This window comes from Bos indicus x Bos taurus, chromosome 5, assembly GCF_003369695.1.
Source record: "Bos indicus x Bos taurus breed Angus x Brahman F1 hybrid chromosome 5, Bos_hybrid_MaternalHap_v2.0, whole genome shotgun sequence".
NCBI classification, from domain to species: domain Eukaryota; kingdom Metazoa; phylum Chordata; class Mammalia; order Artiodactyla; family Bovidae; genus Bos; species Bos indicus x Bos taurus.
Genome location: NC_040080.1, coordinates 45,276,309 through 45,302,491, shown reverse-complemented (window position 1 = coordinate 45,302,491; position 26,183 = coordinate 45,276,309). Strand labels below are relative to the sequence as shown.

General features: G+C 46.2%; 1 pseudogene; it reads left to right on the top strand.

The window, feature by feature from the left end:
• Positions 1-25,928, top strand: part of LOC113893443 — a 37,703-nt pseudogene extending 11,775 nt beyond the window's left edge.
• Positions 25,929-26,183: the final 255 nt, after the last annotated feature.

The window sequence follows — 26,183 nt, the reverse complement described above, 5'->3', positions numbered from 1 at the left end:
GTCCATTTTCTGTCACAAGCCCCTTTTCCCTTTATATTAATGACTCTGCTCCTCATGGTGTCCACAATGCCCCAGGCTACTGTGCCTTGGATACACAGAGGTTTGGATGTGTGCTCAGAGAGGGCATTAAGTCTGTATCTGATCTGGATTTATAAGCCAAAGGTTTGCCGTCCTTCCAGCCTCTGTGTAGATGGGCTGCTTCTGGGTCCTGGGTGTGGGGGCGGGGTAGCCCAGAGGAGATGGAGTTTTAGGAGGACATGACCCCACCATCCACTCTGCAGAAAGAGGCCTCCCCCACCTGCTCCAGTGCCACCCAGATCTTCCTGTGGCCACTTCCTTCTGCCTGCCGTACCCCTTCCTCTCTAACCACAGAGAACATTAACACACCTCTTGATAACACTAGTCACATTGTCACACAATTCTTTATTTGTCTGCTCCTCCAAACCTGGGAGCACAGATCTGAAAATCACCTTAGTGTCACAGCAGCTGACGCTTATTAGGATCTGGGTCAATGTTGGTGGAATGAATGGGTCTTCCTTTGTTTTTTTCTTTTTTGGCTGCTCTGGGTCTTCTTTGCTGCACAAGGGATTTCTCTAGTTGCAGTGAGAGGGGGCTACTTTTCATTGCTGTGTTCGGGCTTCTCATTGCTGTGGCTTCTCTTGTGGAGCAGGGCATTCGAGCTTCAGTAATTGCAGCAACAGGTTCCATAGTTGCGACTTGAGGGTTCTAGAGTGTGGGCCCAGTAATTGTGGCACATGGGCTTGGTTGCTCTACGGCATGGGGGTTCTTCTCGGACCAGGGATTGAACCTGTGTCCCCTGCCTCAGCAGGTGGATTCTTATCCACTGCGCCACCAGGGAAGTCCCGGTCTTCCCTGTTTTAATAATGGTGCCTATTGGGAATTCTGGGCAGTGCAGTGGTTAGGACTCGGCACTTTCACTGCTGAGGGCCCAGTTTCAATCCCTGGTCAGGGAACTAAGATTCTGCAAGTCATGTGGCATAGCTAATAAAAAATGAATTACTTAATTAAAAAAAAAATTGTGTCTATCATCTATTGAATGCTGACCGTAAGACATTTATCCTGACAACAACCCTCAGATATGGTGTCTTATCTCCTTTTCACAGAGGAAGTGGGGACTCAGAAAGGTAGAGTTTACAAGCCCAAGTCCTCATAGACAATAAGAGACAAAGCAGAGATTTAAATCTACACCTATTTGCCTTGCAATATGCTGCTTTTACCACCCTCTTGCAGCAAGTGTGAATTTAGAATCAGGCCTTTGGAAGTGGATAATATAAAAATAAAAATAAAACAAGACAAATTTCAACATGAATCAACTATACCTCAATTAAAAAATAAAATATGCATCACATTAAAAAATAAATAAGTAAATAAAGCATAAGGTTGCCCATAGCTTCACAAACTCTTGCCTGTAATCTCTACTATTAGATCTCACTTATGGTCTCAAGAGAGAAAAACAGCTCAGAGAGGTTAAGAGACTTCCAAAACCACACAGCTCGGTAGGAAGACCAGCCTTCAAGGCCAAGCCTGCTTGTTTCCAAGGGCAAACCTGCGTCAGCACAGCACAGCTGCCGGGTGTTGATTCCACACTGCCTTGCCCAAGTGAGTCTCAGTTTCCACTGAGAAGCTTTACAAGGAAATAAGTAAATGTAAATATTGGAGAAATTGGTACCCTGATGCCTCCCTGGTGGGACTGTAAAATGGTGCAGCCACTTTGGAAAACAAAGTGGCAAGTGCCTCAAAGTACTAATCATGGAGTTACCAGCTGACCTAGAAATTCCACCCCTAAGCATCCACCCAAGAGAAATGAAACAACTGTACACAAAAATGTGTACAGGAAATGTGCATGCATGTTCATAGCAGCATGATACATAATAGCCAAGAAAAGGAAGCAATTCAAATGCCCATGAACTGATCAACAGATAAGCAAAATGTGGCATTCTGTATAATGGCCTGTTATTTGACAATAGAAACAAATGAAGTTCTGATACATGGTACCACATGGAGGAACCCTGGAAACCTAATGCTATGTGAAAGAAGCCAGACACAAAAGGTTACATATTGTATGATTCCATTTCTATGAAATGTCCAGAATAGGCAAATCTATGGAGTGGGAAAGTAGATTAGTGGTTGCCGGGGGCTGAGGGGAGGAGGGAAAGGGGCGTGACTGCTCATGGGTACGGGGTTTCTTTGGGGATGACGAAAATGTTCTGGAATTGCTGGTGGTTGCCCAACACTGTGCCTACACTAAAAACCACTGAATTGTACACTTTAAAAGGGCGAATTTTATGGTATGTGAATTATATATCTATAAAGTTGTTATAAAAAGAGGAAAAAAAATGGTCTCTGTCTTTTCCAAGTTTCACGGAAACAGGTATTTGAAAGTGCCCTGGTCCCACACCCATGCTGTGCAGAGCATGGCCTCTGCTCCCTGGGCCCAGGATAGTACCCACTGCCAAGCATGGCCTGTTTGACTTGGTGTGAGGGTGTCTCTGAACCTCTCTTCCCTTCAAAGGTGCACTCTTAACATTGAGCCTTCTCTGTGTGGCAAAGGACTTTACAGTCATGACAGATCCCTTGCTGGGAGGTCAGGCCACGTACTGTAAAGTTCAAGATGAAAAAGCCATGGCAGCTGTCCAGCCCAGCCAGGTAGTGATGGAGTCAGGTGACATCATAGGATGTCAGCGATTTGGAGCCAATGATTTGACCTACAGGGTGAAGCAGCTGGGATATAAAGGCCGGCATCCTGGATCTGGCACCTGAACGCCTAGGTTTGAATCTCAGCTCCATCACCTGCTAACTGGGTGGTCTACAGCTGTCTCTTAACCACCTGGAGCCAACATTCACTCACCTAAAAGGATGAGGGGGATGATCCCTAGCTCCGAGGATGCTGAGAGGACTCTAGCTACTCAAAGTGTAAGTCTACTGAAACCAGCAGCTTCAGTATCCCCTGGGAATTTATTAGAAATGCAGAAGTTCAGGTCCCACCCCGACCTGCTGGATCAGAATCTGCATCCCACCTACGGGATTCAGATACATGGTAAAATCTGAGAAGCACTGGGGAGAATTAAATGAGATTATGCAGGTAAAAACTTGCCAGAGTGCCTGGCACACCACAGGTGCCACACACGTGAATCTTGGTGTTTTACTGTTACTTAGAAAGAGGGCTGAACTGGTCTGCCACCGCCTCACAGTGTGATCTTAAACTAGTCCCTTGACTATGCTGGGGGCTGGGGTTTCCATCTCCCATTTATCTAACAAGACTTTATGTGGCTCATCTGATAAAAATGTGTGAGAAAGCGCTTTACAAATGCAAAAGGCCTAACTGTGGACATGGTTCTCTTGGCCAAACTGGAGAGACAGTGACTTGCAAGATTCTAGAGATAAGAGAGGGTTTGAAGTAGTGGAGGGGCTGCTGCTGCTAAGTTGCTTCAGTTGTGTCCGACTCTGTTCGACCCCATAGACGGCAGCCCACCAGGCTCCCCCGTCCCTGGGATTCTCCAGGCAAGAACACTGGAGTGGGTTGCCATTTCTCTCTCCAATGCATGAAAGTGAAAAGTGAAAGTGAAGTCACTCAGTCGTGTCCGACTCTTAGCGACCGCATGGACTGCAGCCTACCAGGCTCCTCCGTACAGGGGATTTTCCAGGCAAGAGTACTGGAGTGGGGTGCCATTGCCTTCTCCGGAGTGGAGGGGCATCGGTGTCTAAAGACCCTGGCAAGCAGAGAAGAGTGATTGAGGAAGCACTGCTCTTGCCCAAGAGAAGCCCCTGCACCTCAAAGACATTTAACCAAAGGAAATGGAGAAAAAAACCACAAAGTGCTTGGGTAAGATAGGGACGTGCCAGCAAAGGACCATGCAGTGGAGGGTCACAGCTGGTGTCTCCCTGTAAACAGAGGGCAAAGGTTTGAGCTACTAGAAGCACCCGTGCAGGGGGCAGATGGCAGTGTCTGGATTTAAGGTGGCCTCCAGGGGGCTGGAAATTCCTCCTCTGCTTACAGTCCATAAGCGTCCCATGGCCTTTAGGAAGACAATAACCACTGATGTTTATACGTCCCAGACATTTTCTGAGAACATTTTGTATATTCCCTCACATGATGCTCTCAAGAGCCCTCTGAGGTGGGTCTCTTTAGATTCCCCACATTACAAATGAGGCCACTGAAGAACAGAGAGACTGAATGACTTGCTCAGTATCACAGAGCTAACAAGTGATGGAGTCAGGCTTCCAGCCCAGGACATCTGACTCTAGGGTCCTAGTTCTTAGTAACCCTTCACCTGCCCCTATTTTAAAAATTGATTTTATTTTTTAGAGCATCACTAAGTTCATAGACGGAGAAGGCAATGGCACCCCACTCCAGTACTCTTGCCTGGAAAATCCCATGGACGGTGGAGCCTGGTAGGCTGCAGTCCATGGGGTCACTAAGAGTTGGACACGACTGAGCGACTTCACTTTCACTTTTCACTTTCATGCATTGGAGAAGGAAATGGCAACCCACTCCAGTGTTCTTGCCTGGAGAATCCCAGGGACGAGGGAGCCTGGTGGGCTGCCGTCCATGGGGTCGCACAGAGTCCGACACGACTGAAGCGACTTAGCAGCAGCAGCAGCAGCAAGTTCATAGAAAAGGCAAGGGGAAGCTACAGAGATTTCCCATATACCCTTTGCCCCCATATATGCAGAGCCTCCCCATTATCGACATCCCCCATGAGACTTATTGAGATACTTTAGTTTATAAGAAATATGAATTTGGTCATTCAGATAATCAAAATATACTTTTCATGTATATATTTGGCCTTCATCCACAGCTCCTGGCTCACAGCTCTTAAAACCTTTGGAATTTCCTAACAGAGCAGAAAAGTTTTGTCATAACTTTTGGATTCCACTTAAGGATGGGACTGGTTGGAACTTCCCTGGTGTTCCAGTGGCTAAGACTCCACGCTCCCAATGCAAAGGGCCTGGGTTTGACTGCTGGTCAGGGAGGTAGAACCCATGTGCCACAACTAAAGATCAAAGATCGTAAAAGGATGGGACCAGTTGTGAGTGGAGTGAACCTTGCAATTAGAGGGGAGGGAGAGGGACTAGAGGTGGAACCAGGCCAGTGAGTTAATCAAGCAGGCTTCTGCAAGGAAGCCTCCATAAAAACCCTAAAGAACAGGGTTCAGAGAGCTTCCAGGTTGGGAAACATGTGGAGGGTGATGTGCTCAGAGAAAGCATGGGAATGACACTCCCTTCCCCACATCCAGCCCTATGCATCTCTTCCATCTGGCTGTTCCTGACTTACATCCTTTTATAACAAATCAGTGATCTAGTGAGTAAATGGGTTTCCTGAGTTTGAAATCAATTGAACCTAAGGAGGGAGTCATTGGAACCTCCAGTCTATAGCTAATTGGTCAGAAGCACAGGCAGCAACCTGGAGTTGTGATTGGCATCCAGAGTGAGGGAAGGAGTTAGTTGTGTAAGACTGAACCCTTAACCTGTGGGATCTGACGCTATCTCCAGGTAGATAGTGCCAGAATTTGGTTGAATTGTAGGGTACCCAGCTGGTATCCAAGGCAGTGCTTATTGATGTGGGGAAACACACATACACGCACAGAGGAATTGGTGACTTGAACCCTATTAGTGGGACATTGGTTACAACTGATGAACCCACACTGATACCTTTAATCACCCAAAATCCATACTTCACTCTTGAACACTCGGGGTTCGCTCTTGCTGTTGTACATTCTGTGGGTTTGTACAAACGTGTAATGACACGTATCCTTCATTATAGTATCATGCAGTTTTGTCACTGCCCGAAAACTCCCTTGTGCTCCACCAATTCATCCCTCTCTCCCCCTATTTCACCCAGGTCTCAGCAACCACTGATCTTTTTACTGTCTCCATAGTTTTGCCTTTTCCAGAATGTTATATAGCTGGAATCATACAGAATTTAGCCTTTTCAGATTGGCTTCTTTTACTTAGTAATAATGCATTTAAGATTCCTCCATGTCTTCCCATGGCTTGAGAGCTCATTTCATTCTGGCACTGAATAATATTCCATGGTCTGGAGGTAGCAGTTTATTTATCTGTTCACCTGTTGAAGGACATCATGATTGCTTCCAAGTTTTAGAAATTATGAATAAAGCTGCAATAAACATCTATGAACAGTTTTTCTGTAAAAATAATTTTCACTTATATTGCTTTTTAGTCTGGAGATGGGGACAGTGGTTAGAGGCTGGCCTGAGAGTCCCCAGCAGAGGGACCAGACTGGGTATGGCCTTCTAGGACCTTCATCATCATCACCATCATGAAGCTGTAATAAGAACTAGGAATCCAGGACTTCTCTGGTGGATAAGAATCTGCCTGTCAAGGCAGGGGACATGGGTTTGATCCCTGGTCCAGGCAGCTTCCACAGGCCACAGAGCAACTACAGCCCGGGGGCCACAACTACTGAAGCCCATGCGCCTAGAGCCTGTGCTCTGCAATGAGAGAAGCCACCAAAATAAGAGAAGCCCGCACTCACGACAAAGACTAGTCCCCACTTACTGCAACTGGAAAAGCCCATGCACAATAATGGAGACCCAGTGCAACCAATACATAGGAAAAAACATATAAATACACACACACGTGTGTATAAAGAACTGTGAATCCTGTGACTCCTGCAGTGCTGTTGTCAGCATCTATCCACCACGGAGTTCCTAGGATCCAGGGTCCCTGAGCAGTTTCAGGTGTGCTGCGTAACTCATTACATTCCCATAGCAACCCTGCATGGAGCAAATCCTACAGTTCAGAAGCCGATGATTTGCACAAGGTTGAGTTTTTATTTTTTACCCTCAGCCCACTATAAGAAATATATTTTATAATACAAACAGCCTCAGATAAATGAAACAAATGTCCCCCCAATACGCTAATATCTTCCAATCTTTTTCATTTTTGAAAATACTAGTCATGACATTGACTTCATGACACATTTGTGGAATTCTATGTATGCTGCAGATTCTGGCAAATTACTGAACCTCTGTAAGCCACCTGGCACACCTCAAAATGTTGTTGTGAGTAGTAAATGAGATAAGGTATGTGAACAGTTTAACACAGGACCTAGTTTATGGATTAGGAAGGAAGAAATGGTCCTTATAATACATCAGCAAGATGGATGTTATCACTTTACTGATAGGATAGAAAATGAGGCTTAAGGAGATTAAATGGTTCCTAAGGTCTCACAGACAAGGGCCAAAATCAGGATTGAACTCAGAATCAGGCTCTTTTTTCTGCAATTCTAAGCTGCCTTCCTAGAGAAGCTTAACTTGCTGGGTGTGGCTTCCAAAGGTTGTACTACTGGTTACAGCTCAGTCACCTGGGTAGCGGCCGAGTTCACCTCTCCTGGAGAATATAAGAAGCTATTCCTACTCTCTCCTGAGCTCGTGACTGTCTTCTCTCCCCCTGCTCCATTGTCTAGTTTAATATCCATTTGCTGGGCACTAACTGGCTAACAGAGTTCTGCCAAGAGAACGCACTGGTCATAGCAAACACCCTCTTCCAACAAAACAAGAGAAGACTCTACACATGGACATTACCAGATAGTCAACACCAAAATCAGATTGATTATATTCTTTGCAGCCAAAGATGGAGAAGCTCTATACAGTTAGAAAAAACAAGACCAGGAGCTGAACTATGACAGTTCAGATCATGAACTCCTTATTGCCAAATTCAGACCAAATTTGAAGAAAGTGGAGAAAACCACTAGACCATTCAGGTATGACCTAAATCAAATCCCATATGACTATATAGTAGAAGTAAGAAATAGATTTAAGGTACTAGATCTGATAGACAGAGTGCCTGATGAACCATGGACGGAGGTTCGTAACACTGTACAGGAGACAGGAATCAAGACCATCCCCAAGAAAAAGAAATGCAAAAAAGTAAAATGGCTGTCTGATGAGGCTTTACAAATAGCTGTGAAAAGAAAGGAAGCAAAAAGCAAAGGAGAAAAGAAAGATATAAACATCTGAATGCAGAGTTCCAAAGAATAGCAAGGAGAGATAAGAAAGCCTTCCTCAGCAATCAATGCAAAGAAATAGAGGAAAACAACAGAATGGAAAAGATTAGAGATCTCTTCAAGAAAATTAGAGTTACCAAGGGAACATTTCATACAAAGATGGGCTCGATAAAGAAATGGTATGGACCTAAGAGAAGCAGAAGATATTAAGAAGAGGTGGCAAGAATACACAGAAGAACTGTACAAAAAAGATCTTCACGACCAAGATTATCACGATGGTGTGATCACTGACCTAGAGCCAGATATCCTGGAATGTGAAGTCAAGTGGGCCTTAGAAAGCGTCACTACGAACAAAGCTAGTGGCGGTGATGGAATTCCAGTTGAGCTATTTCAAATCCTAAAAGATGATGCTGTGAAAATGCTGCACTCAATATGCCAGCAAATTTGGAAAACTCAGCAGTGGCCACGGAACTGGAAAAGGTCAGTTTTCATTCCAATCCCAAAGAAAGGCAATGCCAAAGAATGCTCAAACTACCACACAGTTGCACTCATCTCACACGCTAGTAAAGTAATGCTCAAAATTCTCCAAGCCAGGCTTCAGCAACAGGTGAACCGTGAACTTCCTGATGTTCAAGCTGGTTTTAGAAAAGGCAGAGGAACCAGAGATCAAATTGCCAACATGCGTTGGATCATCAAAAAAGCAAGAGAGTTCCAGAAAAACATCTATTTCTGCTTTATTGACTATGCCAAAGCCTTTGACTGTGTGGATCACAAGAAACTGTGGAAAATGCTGAAAGAGACAGGAATACCAGACCACCTGACCTGCCTCTTGAGAAACCTACATGCAGGTCAGGAAGCACAGTTAGAACTGGACATAGAACAGACTGGTTCCAAACAGGAAAAGGACTACGTCAAGGCTGTATATTGTCACCCTGCTTATTTAACTTATATGCAGAGTACATCATGAGAAACACTGGGCTGGAAGAAGCACAAGCCGAAATCAAGATTGCCAGGAGAAATATCCATAACCTCAGATATGCAGATGACACCACCCTTATGGCAGAAAGTGAAGAGGAACTAAAAAGCCTCTTGATGAAAGTGAAAGTAGAGAGTGAAAAAGTTGGCTTAAAGCTCAACATTCAGAAAACTAAGATCATGGCATCTGGTCCCATCACTTCATGGGAAATAGATGGGGAAACAGTGGAAACAGTGACTGACTTTATTTTTCTGGGCTCCAAAATCACTGCAGATGGTGACTGCAGACATGAAATTAAAAGACGCTTACTCCTTGAAAGGAAAGTTATGACCAACCTAGACAGCACATTAAAAAGCAGAGACATTACTTTGCCAACAAAGGTCCATCTAGTCAAGGCTATGGTTTTTCCAGTGGTCATGTATGGATGTGAGAGTTGGACTGTGAAGAAAGCTGAATGCTGAAGAATTGATGCTTTTGAACTGTGGTGTTGGAGAAGACTCTTGAGAGTCCCTTGGACTGCAAGGAGATCCAACCAGTCCATCCTAAAGGAGATCAGCCCTGGGTGTTCATTGGAAGGTCTGATGTTGAAGCTGAAATCCAATACTTTGGCCACCTGATTCGAAGAGCTGACTCATTGGAAAAGACCCTGATGCTGGGACAGATTGAGGGCAGGAGGAGAAGGGGATGACAGAGGATAAAATGGCTGGATGGCATCACCGACTCGATGAACATGAGTTGGGTAAACTCCAGGAGTTGGTGATGGACAGGGAGGCCTGGCATGCTGCAATTCATAGGGTCGCAAAGAGTCGGACACGATTGAGCGACTGAACTGAACTGACTGGTCACATGGCCATTCCCTCTCTTAGCCTGGAACACTACGGATACTGCCCTCCCTACCTCATTCAAATCACCCCTAATATGTCACCTCCTTACTATTATCCCTAAACCCCTAATCTGAATGAGAATAAACACCCCCTCTCCAGGACCGCCCCTTTCTCCTGCTTTAGCTTCTTTCATGTGTGTGTTTTGGCCTGACAATTTATACGCTATCTTGGTTTATCCATTAACTCTTGTCTTTGCTAAAACATAAACTCCAGGAGAGTAGGAACTATTAGAGTTGGATCTCTGCTCTGTCCCTAGTGCTTAGAACAGTAACTGGCACAGAGGAGGTACTCAATAAATGTTAGTCGAATCAGTCAATGACTTTGGACTCAGACTACAGAGCTGGGCTTATAAACCAATGCAGACCATAGCGAGCCATTTTGGTGGACATTCTAACAAATGGACTCAGACAAGTACAAAGGGAGCTCCCTGGAAGCACAAAGGAGGCAGGGATCAATTCTGATTGTGGATCAGGGAGGAGGAGGTCTCTACATGATCCCTGAAGCTGGGTGGAACTGCAAAGATGGAGACGGCATCCCACGTGAAGGAAAAGGCAAGAGGGAAGATGCAGGGGCGGAAAGGTTGGTTGGCACATAGAACAATCCACAGGGCCTGTAGGTTTGGGTTCAGGATTGATAGGCAGGTGGGAAGATGGCTAGGGTGGATTGCTAAGGGAGTTGAATGCCAGGCTAAGGAGTTTGGAGTTTGCAAGTCTCTGACAGTGTCTTAAGGTGATCCATCCATCTATTATCTTTATCTATATTCATCTAAATATATCTGATTCCTATCTATCTGTACACACATATGTGGAACACATATTTACACATGCTGCTGCTGCTGCTGCTAAGTCGCTTCAGTCATGTCCAGCTCTGTGCAACCCCATAGACGGCAGCCCACCAAGCTCCCCCGTCCCTGGGATTCTCCAGGCAAGAACACTGGAGTGGGTTGCCATTTCCTTCTCCAATGCATGAAAGTGAAAAGTGAGAGTGAAGTCGCTCAGTCGTGTCCAACTCTTAGTGACCCCATGGACTGCAGCCCACCAGACTCCTCATCCATGGGATTTTCCAGGCAAGAGTACTGGAGTGGGGTGCCATTGCCTTCTCCCCTTACACATGCTATGGGAGCCTATTAAAATATACACGTAAAATAAAAATTAAATATAAAATTAAAATTATATATATGCTGCTGCTACACATACAAAAAAAATCACACATATACATACTTGCACATGTATATGTGTTTTAATAGGCTCCCAAGATTCACAGTTAGGGCATAAAAGGTTTTTATGCCCTCCCTCCCGCTTCTGTCCTCCCCTAATGCTACTGTCGGAGAAGGCGATGGCACCCCACTCCAGTACTCTTGCCTGGAAAATCCCATGGACGGAGGAGCCTGGTAGGCAGCAGTCCATGGGGTCGCTAAGAGTCGGACACGACTGAGCGACTTCACTTTCACTTTTCACTTTCATGCATTGGAGAAGGAAATGGCAACCCACTCCAGTGTTCTTGCCTGGAGAATCCCAGGGACCGGGGAGCCTGGTGGGCTGCCGTCTCTGGGGTTGCACAGAGTCGGACACGACTGAAGTGACTTAGCAGTAGCAGTAGCAGTAATGTTACTGTATTTTGTGTCTTGCCCCAGCAGATTCACATTTACTGCAAGGCCACACTTGCACAGAGGCTGTAAATCGGGTGCAGGCGTTCTCACCTCTGACCCACACACAGGGCGTGGCCTCTCTCACCGCTGCCTGGTGGTCCTTCCACTTGGTCCTGACCGGAAATCCTGCGCGCTCCACCCTCTGCCAGGTGGATGGATTGAGTCCGCCCACTTCTGTCACATGAACCAATCGAGCACGTTTATGCAAATTGAGATCCTTTCCCTGCTCTCCGCCCCGCTCAAGACAACCAACGGTTGCAGAGGTGCAACAGGTCAGCCAGGTTCCTGTTCTGACCGACCTCAGAGAGTTCTGTAAAATTTCTGCCAAGGGCAAAAACAATTTGGAAACTTCGGGAACTGGAGACAGGAGGACGGGAATAAATGGAATGCCGCAGTAAGACCGATGGCACTGAATCACAGAAACTGAGGCTTGAAGGGTTACTGGAGGTCATTTTGTCTGACTTCTGGACTGACTTTCTGCCTCACTCCGCGTGATTCCTGTCAGGTGCTCACAGGTGCTGGTGAAGTCACTACCTGCAGACATGACCCAGCTGACGAGAAAGAGCACGTCCCAGATCTGGCTATTCAGTTCAGTTCAGTTGCTCAGTCGTGTCCAACTGCGACCCCATGGACTGCTGCACGCCAGGCTTCCCTGTCCATCACCAACTCCCAGAGCTTGCTCAAACTCATGTCCATCGTATCAGTGATGCCATTCAACCATCTCATCCTCTGTCATCCCCTTCTCCTCCTGACTTCAATCTTTCCCAGCATCAGGGTCTTTTCCAGTGAGTCAGCTCTTCGCATCAGGTGACCAAAGTATTGGAGCTTCAGCTTCGGCATCAGTCCTTCCAATAAATATTCAGGACTGATTTCTTTCAGGATTGACTGGTTGGATCTCCTTGCAGTCCAAGGGACTCTCAATAGTCTTCTCCAACACCACAGTTCAAAAGCATCAGTTCTTTGGTGTTCAGCTTTCTTTATAGTCCAACTCCCACATCCATACATGACTACTGGAAAAACCATAGCTTTGACTAGACGGACCTTTGTTTGCAAAGTAATGTGTTTGCTTTTTATGCTGTCTAGTTTGGGCATAGCTTTTCTTCCAAGGAGCAAGCGTCTTTTAATTTCATGTCTGCAATCACCATCTGCAGTGATTTTGGAGCCCCAAAAATAAAGATACGGGGGAAAGCCCAGTGGAGAATCAGAAGTGGTCTCAAGTACTGCTGTTGTATCTTTGCTGTGTGACTGTGGCACTCCGCCTCAACTCTCTGAGCCTCAGTTTCCACACCTGGAAATTGGGAGTAATAACACTACCCTCCTGGCTACTAATAACACTACCTTCCTTGATGTGAGGATTGATGGGCTAGTCAAATGGACAATGCAAGGCATTTCCATCTCTGCAAGTCATAGTCCTTTATAATTGAAAAAGTATCACTTTGGGGTTAGACAGATCAGGGTTTAAATTCTGGTTGTCCCAGTTGCTTGGGATACCTGCCTTAGGGAAGTCACTTTTACCTCTCTGACTCTCACTTTATTCAGTTTGAAAGTTAAAATTTTCATGGGCTGTTGATAGGATTAAACGAATTAAGGTTTATAAGGCACTTGGCAAAGGGCTAAACCACTTGTGGTGGCTAGAACCAAGGCACCTCCTGGATCCTCTGTTTCATCATCTGTCTTCTGGGTACAGCCATCATGTTCCCCGTATGCCTCAAAGGATTGTTCTGAAGCTTAAATATCTTGTGACACAGTTATAAATAGAAAAACATCACACCGATATTAATTAGTGATAATGCAAGGCAGTCAGCACGTTGGAAAAAAGCCTGACCTTGACCCTGGCTCTACCTTTCATTCTCTGTGTGTCCTTGGACAAGTGACTTCCCCTATTGAAGGGTCAGTTTCCTTGCTGCAATAGACCATATATATGGGCCATCTTGGACATTGGTAAGATGGACTATGGAAAGTGCCTACTATAAAACTTGCACACAACAAATTTTAATAAATGGTTCCTATTATTACTAGCAAGTTTTTCTTTAAATTTCCCTAATTCTGTTTCTGGAACTGAGAGAAATAGTGTGAAAACAGAACTTGTTTCTCACAGTACATTATTCTGTATCTTTTGACTTGTATTATGGGAATGTATCGGTTTTTTTAATAAATAAAATTTAAATTTAAAATGGAAATACAATACATTATGTCTATAATGTACAATAACAAAACATAATAAATTAAAATTTTAAACTAAATTTTAATCTCATGGGTAGAGGCCTTGTCTGGTGTAAGAAGATACCTAAATGCAAAGTATAACCCGGTACCCACACAGGCCAGAATGTACCTTGGAACGGCAGAGTCATGTTTTTTTCTAAGATTACAGGGAAAATTGCCAAATCCAACAAGGGGTCACCTCTGAAGGGACTGACCATACATTGGTGTAAACATTCTCCAAGCCGGTTGAAATCATGTTCTATGGAAGGAAATGACCTCGATTTGGAAACCCTCAGGATGGATTTCCCTCTGCATCAGAGGTATTCGGGACTTTGGGTGACTCACTCCTCCCTGCTGGGCTTGCCCTCCAACCCCAATAAGGTTGAACAGCTCATTTGGGAACAATAGCTCTCCCCCGACCCTAAGGCCTTACATGGATATCAGCTAGCTCTGGGCCATCCACCCAATCCACAGCCAGACTTCTCCAATGTCCTAGGATGCCGCTGGCCTTGGACGGCCTTGAACGGCCTTGGACAGCCTCCCTGCCCCTTTCTCCCCTAGGGCCCCAGTCTGAACTGATCACGACTGCTCACATGCAGCTGAGAATGAAGGGCAGATAGAACATCACAAGCCAAACCCACGTTTTCCCTTGTGTCTACCATCACATCTTTGCTGTCTGTGGCAGTCACCTGGCAGTTAAGGTTCAGCTTCACAGATGATCGAGGCAGGCAGGAGAAAGACTGATGTTTAGGGCCTGGGCTTTAACTGCCTCATCCTGAATTTACATGTCACTTTCACACATCTCATTGGCCAGGACTAGTCACAGGTCCCACCCTTTCACTTGGGGAGTGACTGGAGTATTCAGGGAGCATTGCTGTGTCTGCTACATTCTTCATTCTCAGTCTTCTGGCCAATATTAACTGACTCTAGACTCAGAGGATATTAGAATGGGAGAGACCTTGGGACTCCTTTCATCCAGAAGCGAATCAGAATCCTCTGAGGTTGTTGTCCAAAATGCAGAGTCCTTGGTCCTACTCCAGACCTGCTGAATCAGAACAGTCTGGAGCCTGGGAACCCACACTGTTTTTCTTTTAAATCTATTTATTTTTGGCTGCACTGGGTGTTCATTGCTATGCACGGGCTTTTCTCTAGTTGTGAAGAACAGGGGCTACTTTCTAGTTGCGGTGCACCAGGTTCTCACTGCAGTGGCTTCTGTTGTTGCAGAACACGGGCTCAGGAGTTGTGGCACACGAGCTTCGTTGCCCAGAAGCATGTAGAATCTTCCCAGATTAGAGATCCCACCCGCGTCCCCTGCATTGGCAAGCAGATTCTTAACCACTAGACCACCAGGAAAGACCAGAATCTACATTTTTTAAAGCTCACTGGGAGATTCCAGCAGAAATCAGGCTGGAGACCTACTGATGGAGTTAACCCCCCTTTTATAGATGAGGAAACTGAGGCTGGGAAGGACAGTGACTTTCTCCAGGCCACACAGGAAGTAAACGATCAATCTTAGATCAGAATCTACGCTTCCTGGCCGTTGCTTTTAGCACCTGTATTTGTCACCTGTGGTCTCTGCCCTAGCTTCTGATAACACCATTTAAATTCTCTTTTGTGGAGACAGGGTTCACAGTTCAAGTTCCCAGGGTTCAAGTGGGGCTGACCCACCCAAACTTGGAATGGGTACATGACACAGAATTAACCAATCAGAATCCCAGGATATGTTCTGAGACAGTGTGAGATTAAGTTCAGAAAGTGGGAGGCAGCCTCAGGATGTTTGCTGGAACTATTTAGGGAAAGAAACTCTCTTTCCACTGAGGTTGTTCCCTGGTCTGCTGTGAGCCTGGAACAGCTGGCTGTCTTTGCTGTCATGAAGGGACAGCGCCCAGAAATAAGCCCTGAAGAGAGAAAAACAGAGATAAGGGAAGGAGAAGGGACCTGAGAGCATCCTCAGATGCCTACATCCAGCTCTGCCTGGACTTTTCCCTGAGCCAGTAAATTCCATTTCAGTTCCTGGAGGTTGCGGTTCTGCCCTTGTAGATCCAAATAAATGACTGGGGACAGAGCCCTGGGGGTCAGAAGCACCACATCCAGTTAACAAGCATCTACTGAGGGACTTTGGGGAGCTTCCAGTGTGAGGTTCTGACCGTGCCCCTCACAAACCAGGACACAGGACCAACACACGAGGCAGTTGGGGTGTCCAAGACAGTGGGATGCCTAGACTGGCATCACAGACATCCAGGGTCTCGTGTGATCTCCTCCCCAGGAGTTAAGCAAGGGAAGCATAATCATCTCAGAATGATGAGGAAACTGAGGCTCAGAGAGATGAAGTCACTTGCCCAAGGTCACATTGGAAGTGGCAGAGCTGAGGCTTAGCCCAGGTGTTTCCACATTTAGCCCAACTGCTTGGTGCTCCATTGGGCTTCACTCGGCCTGGAATTACTTGCCAGAATCATCTGAATGATGATTTCTGTTGTGCAAGACACTGTTGTGAGTACTTTCCATGTTTTGCTTATTCGGTCCGGACAACAAGATACTGGTGAATATGATGAAGGTGATGATGGTGATGATGACATTGCACAGTTGAACAAATAAGGGGGCTTGGGAATTTAGCCAAGGTCACAGGGCTGGGCAGCATCAAGGTCTGATTGTGGCCCAGGGAGTCTGGCTCCTGAGCCCTCTGTGGCTGGAAGTTCACTGTCCTTGCTACACCACATCTAAGCAGATGGCCCCCTAGCCTCTTCTCACCTTGATGAGAGTGGCTGATTAGAAACCAACCTGGGGAGGTGGGGGGCGGGGGGCGAGGGTAGATGGATGAGAGCATCTTCTCTGATCACATTGATGTTCCTGAAATGGCTCCAGCCAGAGTCGCTTCTGGGAGGCCTCGAACAAGGTCAATGGGGATTCTGCTAAGAGGCAGGGGGTAAAGAGTTATCTCCAGACTCCTATATACACAAAATAATTGAAAGCAAAGTCTCAAAGAGACATTTGTAAACATGGACATCTATAGCAGCAATATTCACTGTAGCCAAAATGTAGAAGCAACCCAGTGTCCATTAACAAATGAGTGGATAAACAAAATCTGATATATGTGTGTTTGTGTGTGTGCTAAGTCACTTCTGTCGTGTCTGGTGGTTTGCCACCTCATGCACTGTAGACCACCAGGCTCCTCTGTCCATGGGATTCTCCAGGCAAGAATACTGGAGCAGACTGCCACGCCCTACTCTAGGGGATCTTCCCGATCCAGGGATCGAACCCACATCTCTTATGTCTCCTGCATTGGCAAGTGGATTCTTTACCACTAACACCACCTGGGAAGCCATATATAGGAAATTCTGAGACAACATGGATGAAAACATTGCTGCAGAATGAATGAAGACATTCTACTTTGTGAAATAAGCCAGACACTAAAAGATAAAAACTGTATGATTATACCTATATGAGCTACCTGGAGCCATCAGATTCATAGAGGCAAAAACTAAAATGCTGCTTGCCAAAGATTGAGGGGAAGGGCAAATGGGGAGTTATTGCAGAACGAGGGCTGGGTTTCAGTTTTGTGGAAGAAAGTTCTGGAGATGGATGGTGACACAATGTAAATGTACTTAATGCCACAGAACTATACACTTTTTTTTTCTTTTTTTAATATATTTTTTTCTTTTTTTGAGAACTATACACTTTTAAAAAACATATTTATTTATTTATTTTCGACTGGGCTGGGTCTTCACTGCTGCGTGTGGGCTTTCTCTAGTTGTGGTGAGTGGGGGCTTCTCTCTGCTGCAGAGAGTGGGCTTCTCATTGTTGTGGCTTCTGTTATTGCGGAGCACGGGCTCTAGGGTGCACAGGCTTCAGTAGCTACAGTGTGTGGGCTCGGGAGTAGTGGCTCCTGGACTCCAGAGCACTGGTTCGTTAGTTGTGGTCCATGGGCTTAGTTTCCGGGAGGCATGTGGGATCTTCCCGGACCAGGGGTTGAACTGGTGTCCCCTGTATTGCAAGGAAGGCTCTTAACAACTGGACCACCAGGGAAGCCCAGATCTACACACTTGTGTGTGTGTCAGTCACTCAGTCGTGTCCAACTCTTTGCGACCCCACAGACTGTAGCCCACCAGATGGTTTAAATGGCAAATTTTATATTATATGCTTTTTACCACAATTAACAATTAATTAATTAAGGGGAAAAAAGAGTAGTCTCCAAAGACAGCCCACTCTCAAATCCCAGTTCTGCCACTCATGTGCTGTGTGACCTTGGGTAAGTTGCTTTCCCTCTCTGTGGCTCAGTTTCCCCACCTATCAAATGAGGATCATAATAGCTAGCTCAACAGAATCACAGTGAGGTTTAAAGTGGTTCATACCAATAAAATCCTCAGAGCTGTGCCTGGAATTCTGTAAGCACTCGGTAAGGTTAGCTATTATTATTTTCATACAGATACTTAGGACTGAGACTAAATGAGAGAAGAAAAATGATGATTCTTTCTTCTTTACAATCCCTGTCTCTTTCCCCAGTTTCCAACAGGCTAAAGACACTAGATTGGGAAATCACTGGTGGTCCAGTGTTTAGGACTTTGTGCTTTCACTGCCAAAAGCCTGAGTTCCATCCCTGGTCAGGGAACTAAAATCCCACAAGCCTCAAGCAGTGATCAATTGAAAAAAAAAAAAAGACACTGGACTATGCTCTCAGCCACAGGGTGAACAGCGGAAAAAAATAAATGTCATCGTCAGTCAGCAGAAGATTTCAGCCCAGCCCCTCCATGTGCTGCTGCGCAACTTTGGGCCAGCTCATTGACCTCTCTGTGTCAGACTTTTCTCTTCTATGAAATAGGTAAACTACTGCCTGTCTCACAAGTGAAGTGAGGATTAAGAGAAAGAATGGGCCACTCCACACGTGCCCATCCCTCCTTCTTCCTGGATCCATAGCAGGGGTGAAGGGTGGGGGGTGCAGTTCTGTGTTCCCTCACTTCCCAGGCTGCTCCTGGTTTGTAAAGAACAAGATAAATGTTTTCTCCAATGACTGGTACTTCAGTTCACATGACCAGGACAAGCATCATCAACAAAAGGCCACCCACCCTCCAAGGTCTGCAAAAGAGCCTTCTTCCTCTTTTTAGGCCTTCAAATATGGGCCAGGGAGATGCCCAGGGTGATAAATAAAGAAAAAGCAAAAATAAAACCCCCAAAGTGTTTATTCTGGGATAAGAGTACGTTGCTAAACACAAGCCACAAAGACTTGTGTACAAAAACCACAAGCCAGGGTGCTGAGCAATGTCCCAGGCTGCAGTGCTGTGAGGAGGGGCTGGGCCGGAGCAGCTGGGCTGGGCCCAGGAGGCAGGACCAGGCCCTGCCCGAGGCAGCCCTCCAGGGCACACTGGCACCTTGACGTCCGCGAGCTTGGGATTTCTCACACTCCAGACCACACAGCCTGGCAACCTGCATGGACATTCATGGTGCCCCCTCGAGGCTGTTCCCGCTTTGGCCCCTCTCCTCTATAGGGCCCCCTCTGCCCACCCTACCCACCTCAGTCCCACTAACTCCAACTCATCCGCTGTGTTTAGACACCATCTCTGCTGGCAAACCATGATTGACCCCACCACCACCACCACCACCCAGACTCTGTAACCCCAGCATTCATCTCTGTCACAGCTATTCTATGATGTGTTGCAATTTTTGTGTACTTGCTTTTCTAAGCTGCAAGCACTTAAGGGTAAGAATAGTATAATGGTCAGGGACATGGATTTGAACCCAAATTGCCATGGCTTGAATTCTAGCTTTCCAGCCCTGTGACCGTGGATATTTGACTCAATCTCCTGTGCCTCAGTATTTCCCTCTCTAAGTTAGAGATGATAATGACAGTGCCCGCCTTATGGAGATTCTGCTGATTGCTGAGTATGTCTGTTCCAGTTTTGCATTCCAAGACTGGAGAAATAACAACAGCATGGGTTTCTGGGACCCATTTAGCTAAGCATGGAACCAGCCTGAACAAACCTCCATTGATCACCGGACTTCCATAAGCCCTCACCCTAGCGGTGGACCATTGTGACATTTGGGGTCTCCTGGAATTAGGGTCAATTCAGAGCCAAAAAGTCTGATTATTTCCCTCTCCTTAACACACTGTCCGGAGAGGGCAACGGCACCCCACTCCAGTACTCTTGCCTGGAAAATCCAATGGACGGAGGAGCCTGGTAGGCTGTGGTCCATGGGGTCGCTAAGAGTCAGACACGACTGAGCGACTTCACTTTCACTCTTCACTTTCATGCATTGGAGAAGGAAATGGCAACCCACTCCAGTATTCTTGCCTGGAGAATCCCAGGGACAGAGGAGCCTAGTGGGCTGCCGTCTATGGGGTCGCACAGAGTCGGACATGACTGAAGCGACTTAGCAGCAGCAGCAGCAGCAGCAACACACTGTCACCCTGGTCAATGTCTGGAAGTCCCTTTGGGGGAAGGCTGGGAGAAGGACAAAGACAGTAACTCTTCGATAGTGTAGTGGGGTCCCTCCTCAAGGCAAACTGGTACCCTCTTCATTCCAGCTGTCTGGGTCTGTAAACTGGTTCAAGTCCGGGAGTTGGTCGAGGGTGACAATGGTTTTGGTGACTCACGTTAGGCTCTGTTCACTTGAGCTGGAATTCTGCCACTAATATAGATCAAGTAACGTTTAGTAGACCACCCATCCATTATTTCTAGGGATGCGGTGATCAACTAGGCAAGGCCACAATTCTCTGCGCGTTTAATTGGATTTGAATGGATTGATGTAAGTGAAGCACTAGGATAGTGTCTGCCGTGCTGCATGCAAAAGAGAAGCCCCCCTCATCATCGCCAGTCGTCTTTATGCTCCCTGTGCCTGGCAGCAAGCAGACACCTGGTCAATGACTACAGAATGGGGTGGGGAGTGGACCGGTCCATGGTCCAGGTACAGCTGGAGTCTCCACTCGAGACATAGCTGACTTCACCTATGATTCAGGTAAGACTGGAGGTTCTGGGACATCCAACATGGTCCCACCTGCATGGGGCCCAGAGGAGTTCTGGGAAAGAACTCACTAGAAGGTAAAAGAGAGTCCAAGGGCTTCCCTGGACACCCAGTGGTTAAGATTTTGCCTTCCAGTGCAGGGGATGCAGGTTCGATCCCTGGTCAGGGAACTAAGATCCCACAGGCCTCGGGCCAAAAAACCAAAAACATAAAACAGAAGCAGTATTGCAGTAAATTCAATAAAGACTTTAAAATGTTTCATATGTTTTTTTAAAATCTTTAGGAAAGAAAAAGAGTCCAAACATGGAAGGCTGGTTTGAGGGCATCAGGCCAAAGTCAGAAGGAAGAATTAGGAACACAGAGCAGCCTGGGCTGTGACCCTCAGATGATCTCTACTAGACTTAGTTATTTGTTTTTATTTAGCTGCAATGAACCACCAGCTACATGGTGCTGACAAACTTTCAGGGTGTAGCAATTAATCTCTGGTAGTTTATTTAAGACTCCTTTCTCATTCATTTTATGTTTTCTTTTTCCCCTGATTTCCTCTTCCATTCACCTTTCCCAAATATGTATCAGTCTTGTAAATCTCCTTGTAAAGATTTCTTGCATGCGTTTTAATTTTCAGAAATGATATTTTGCTCTCATTACTACTTCATGGTCTACCTCTCAGCATGGTTGTATGTAGACTATATGCTGTTTCTTGCTGCTGCGCCAACATCCCCAGCCTAGATCTGCTACATTTTGCTACCAATTAAGGCTGCAATGAACATCCCTACCCAACTTCTCTTAGGGATTTTTAGGAGAGTTTCTCTGAGATGATTACCCAGAAATAAGATGTCTGAGTGACAAGGTGTGCCTGGATTTAATTTTGCCAAATATCGCCTGGTACTTCCAGAATGGCTGCGTGAATTCACATGTCCACAGTGGTACTTGGGGTCTCCCAATTCCTCACATTGTCACCAACACTTGAGAATATTGACCTTTCTGATCTGTGGTGTGTGCAAAAGTGGTATCTCACTATTTTAAAGTATTTTTGTTTTCTGGCCAAGCTGTGCAGGATGTGGGATCCTAGCTCCTCAACCAAGGATAGACCCCACACTCCCTGCTTCAGAAGCTCGGAGTCCAAACCACTGGACTGCCAGGGAAATCCCTATATCTCACTGTTTTAATCATTGTTAACTTAGAATCTGTCTTCTCTGCTGAACTGTAAGTCCATGAGGGAGGCAGGCCCACACAGAGGGTATATCTGTGGCCTTAGCATCCTGACCAGTGCCTGCCATGTATGAGGCACTTCGATTTCTACCTTTGAACAGATGAATGGATTACTACCACATACAGCCCTCCTGAGCTCAAGCTTGACTCTTGGGGAGGGGAGAGGGTTGAGTGAGCCAAATAGGAAGAGCTGTTTACTGAAGTCTCAGAAGTCACTGGCCAAAAGGAAATTCCCTTGAGACTCCCATACACAGCTGGAGGAATGCAAAAGAGCAAACATTCCCACAGAGCCAAAGAAAAGCCAGGGGTTGTGGAGAGAAGTGTCTCTGCTCATCGAGAAAACACAGGCTCTGCTGAGATCCCAGAAGACTCTGGCAGGAGCTGCCAGGGCAGAGTCCCCACAGACAGAATTGAAAGTCAGAGGAAAACAGGACATTTGCTGCTGGGTGGTTGGACCAAATGGGATCTTTCTCATGTGTTGTTATTATTATTATTATTTTTAAAATTTGAAATGAAATGGAAGTCACATGCCTCTGAACTGTTTGGACCAAAAGTCTCCCTGTGGGGCCTGCACAGACCACCACTTATCCTGTCCCGGGTCTAGGAGATGCTTTTCTGCTGGAAGCCTCAGTTTCCTCATCTGTAAAGTGGGTACAATAATGGAGCCCACCTTATTGCCCAGCTTGTAGTAAGCCTGGTTTTGGGAGACTTTGCTAAGGCTCAGTTCAGTTCAGTCGCTCAGTCGTGTCCAACTCTTTGTGACCCCATGAACCGCAGCACGCCTGGCCTCCCTGTCCACCACCAACTGCCTGAATCCACCCAAACCCATGTCCATTTGTCGGTGATGCCATCCAACCATCTCATCCTCTGTCGTACCCTTCTCCTCCTGCCCTCAATCTTTCCCAGCATCAGGGTCTTTTCAAATGAGTCAGCTCTCTGCATCAGGTGGCCAAAATATTGGAGTTTCAGCTTCAACATCAGTCCCTCCAATGAACACGCAGGACTGATCTCCTTTAGGATGGACTGGTTGGATCTCCTTGCAGTCCAAGGGACTCTCAAGAGTCTTCTCCAACACCACAGTTCAAAAGCATCAATTCTTCAGCACTCAGCCTTCTTTATAGTCCAACTCTCACATCCACACATGACCACTGGAAAAACCATAGCCTTGACTAGACGGACCTTTGCTGGCAAAGTAATGTCTCTGCTTTTTAATATACTGTCTAGGTTGGTCATAACTTTCCTTCCAAGGAGCAAGCATCTTTTAATTTCATGTCTGCAATCACCATCCGCAGTGATTTTGGAGCCCAGAAAAATAAAGTCAGCCACTGTTTCCACTGTTTCTCCATCTCTAAGGCTCAGGTTTGGCATTAATGAGGGCCAGGGGAGCATGGCAAAAGGCAGGCCGCCTGGCCTCCCTATGGCCTCGCTTTTCTGGCTTCCTCTTGTGACTTCTGTATCTACATAACTCGCTCACTCAGTCGGCAAACTCCCATAGGAGCACTGAGGCCACAGTGACAACCAGACCCACCCCGCCCTGGAGGGGTCTGCAGACACAGCGCAGAAGGATGACAGTGCGATGAAGGACCACACAAGCGTCTACTCTGTCCCTTTTAGTTCTGTTGAAACGTCACTTTTCTCACTGACAAAATGGGACTCACAGAGTTGTTTTCAGGTTCAAATAAGATAATGGACCGGTGGGAAAGAAACTTCCAGACTGCTAAATGCTTCTAAACAGATGACCCAGACTGTATTAGGAAAGCAGAAATCTACTTACAGAGTGATGCTCAAGATTTGTGTGCTTTTTCTCCTGGGCACTTTAAAATCTAACGGCTGAAAGAAGCTTTCAAGGAAAGGAATGATGCTCTTAGCCGATCCCTGGGTGGGGGCAGTGGGGAGTGGAGGAGGGGGCTCCAGTTTGGTTGCTCATCCTTGCTGCTATTGGTTATCTAGTCACTATCGTGTCTGACTCTTTGCAACCCCATGGACTGTAGCCCGCCTAGCTCCTCTGTCCATGGGATTTCCTAGGCAAGAATACTGGAGTAGGTTGCCATTTCCTTCTCCAGGGGATCTTGCCAACTCAGGGATCGAACCAGTATCTCCTGCATTGGCAGACAGATTCTTTACCGCTTTCCACTAGGAGAGCCCTTGGTTGCTCCTTTTGTTTTCTAAACTGACACAAACTGTCTGAGTGATGGGAGGGTCAGGAGCAGAAGCTGATGGAATCCCATTACTATCTTCCTCTCTCAGCCCAGAGGTCAGGGAGCTGAGCGGGGCGGGGACATAAAGCTCACTGTGTCAGCAAAGGGACAGTGTTAGTGAGAGGACAGACTGGCTGCTGTAAGAGCGAGGAAAACAGCACTGCTTTGACATGACAGCGATGTATTTCTTTCTCACATAACCGTCCTGGGAGATGGTCCGGGGCTGGCACAGCGGGGCCCCCAGGCTCCTTCTACTTCGTTGCTCAGCCACCCCCAGGGCTTGCCATTATTCATGCACCCTTGACTTCAAAATGGTAATCCCCTTGTCATTCCAGGTTAAAGGAAGAGAGGCAGAGGGGATTGGCTGTCACATTCCTTTCCTATTAAGGGCATGTGGAGCCAGACTCCAAGATTGTCACCAGGATTTGATTTCTGCTTCTGTTGTTCGTGTTCCTGAGTACACATCGAACAGGAATGACCTCTATAACTAATAGGATATCATGGAAACATGGAATATGACTTCTCAGGCAAGGTTATAAATGACATTGCAGCTTCCGCCTTGCTCTCTCTCAGATCACTCGCTCTGGGGGAGGCCAGCTGCTGTGTCCTTTGGAGAGGCTCACCAGGTGAGAAACTGAGGCCTTCTACCAACAGCCAGCATGAGGGAAGCATCTTGTAAGTAGATCCTCCAACCCCAGAGAAGCCCATTGCAGACCCAGCCAACACCTTGACAGCAACTTCATAAGAGGCTCTGAGCCAGAACCATGAGGCTAAGCCATTAAAAAACTGACTCACAGGAACTGTATAGGATAATAAATGTCTACTGTTTTAAGCTGCTAAGAGTAGGAGAAATCTGTTACTCAGTACAAGCTAACTAGGGCTTCCCTGAACTTATATGCAGAATACAGCATGTGAAATGCTGGGTTGGATGAAGCACAAGCTGAATCAAGATCGCCGGGAGAAATATCAATAACCTTAAATATGCAGATGACACCACCCTTAGGGCAGAAAGTGAAGAGGAACTAAAGAGCCTCTTGACGAAGGTGAAAGAGGAAAGTGAAAAGGCTAGCTTAAAACTCAACTTTCAAAAAACTAAGATCATGGAATCCGGTCTCTTTACTTCAAGGCAAATAGATGGAGAAACAACGGAAACAGTGACAGACTTTATTTTCTTGGGTTCCATAATCACTGCGGATGGTGACTTCAGTCATGAAATTAATAGACGCTTGCTCCTTGGAAGAAAAGCTATGACCAACCTAGATAGCATATTAAAAAGCAGAAACAAGCTTTTCCATTAAGCGGCCTGAGGTGACCTCTAAAATTGGAGTGCTATTCACTCATCCCAGAAAATCCCACAAAATCATGCAAATCAAGAGGTTCAAATCTTCATGTTCACTTTAAGAACACTCGTGAGACTGCCCAGGCCATAAAGGGTATGCATATCCGAAAAGCCACCAAATATCTGAAGGATATCACTTTAAAGAAGCACTCTGTGCCACTCCGTCGTTACAACAGTGGAGTTGGTAGGTGTGCACAGGCCAAACAGTGGGGCTGGATGCAGGGTCGCTGGCCCAAAGAGTGCTGAATTTTTACTGCGCATGCTCAAAAATGCAGAGAGTAATGTTGAACTTGAGGGTTTAGATGTAGATTCTCTGGTCATTGAGCACATCCCGGTGAACAAACCCCCAAAATGCGGTCCAGGCCTTACAGAGCTCACAGTCGGATCAACCCTACATGAGCTCTCCCTGCCGCATTGAGATGACCCTTACTTTAGATTGTTCCTAAACCAGAAGAGAAGGTGGCACAGAAGAAAAAGATACCCCAGAAGAAACTGAAGCAACAAAAACTTATGGCCCAGGAATAAATGCCACAAAAAACAAATGCAAATAAAAGTTAAAAAAAAAGGCAGAGATATTACTTCACCAACAAAGGTCCCTTTAGTCAAAGCTATGGTTTTTCCAGTTGCTACATATGGATGTGAGAGTTGGACCAAAAAGAAGGCTGAACGTCGAACAACCGATGCTTTGAACTGCAGTGTTGGAGAAGACTCTTGAGAGTCCCTTGGACTACAAGGAGATCAAACCAGTCTATTCTAAAGGAAATCAGTCCTGAATATTAA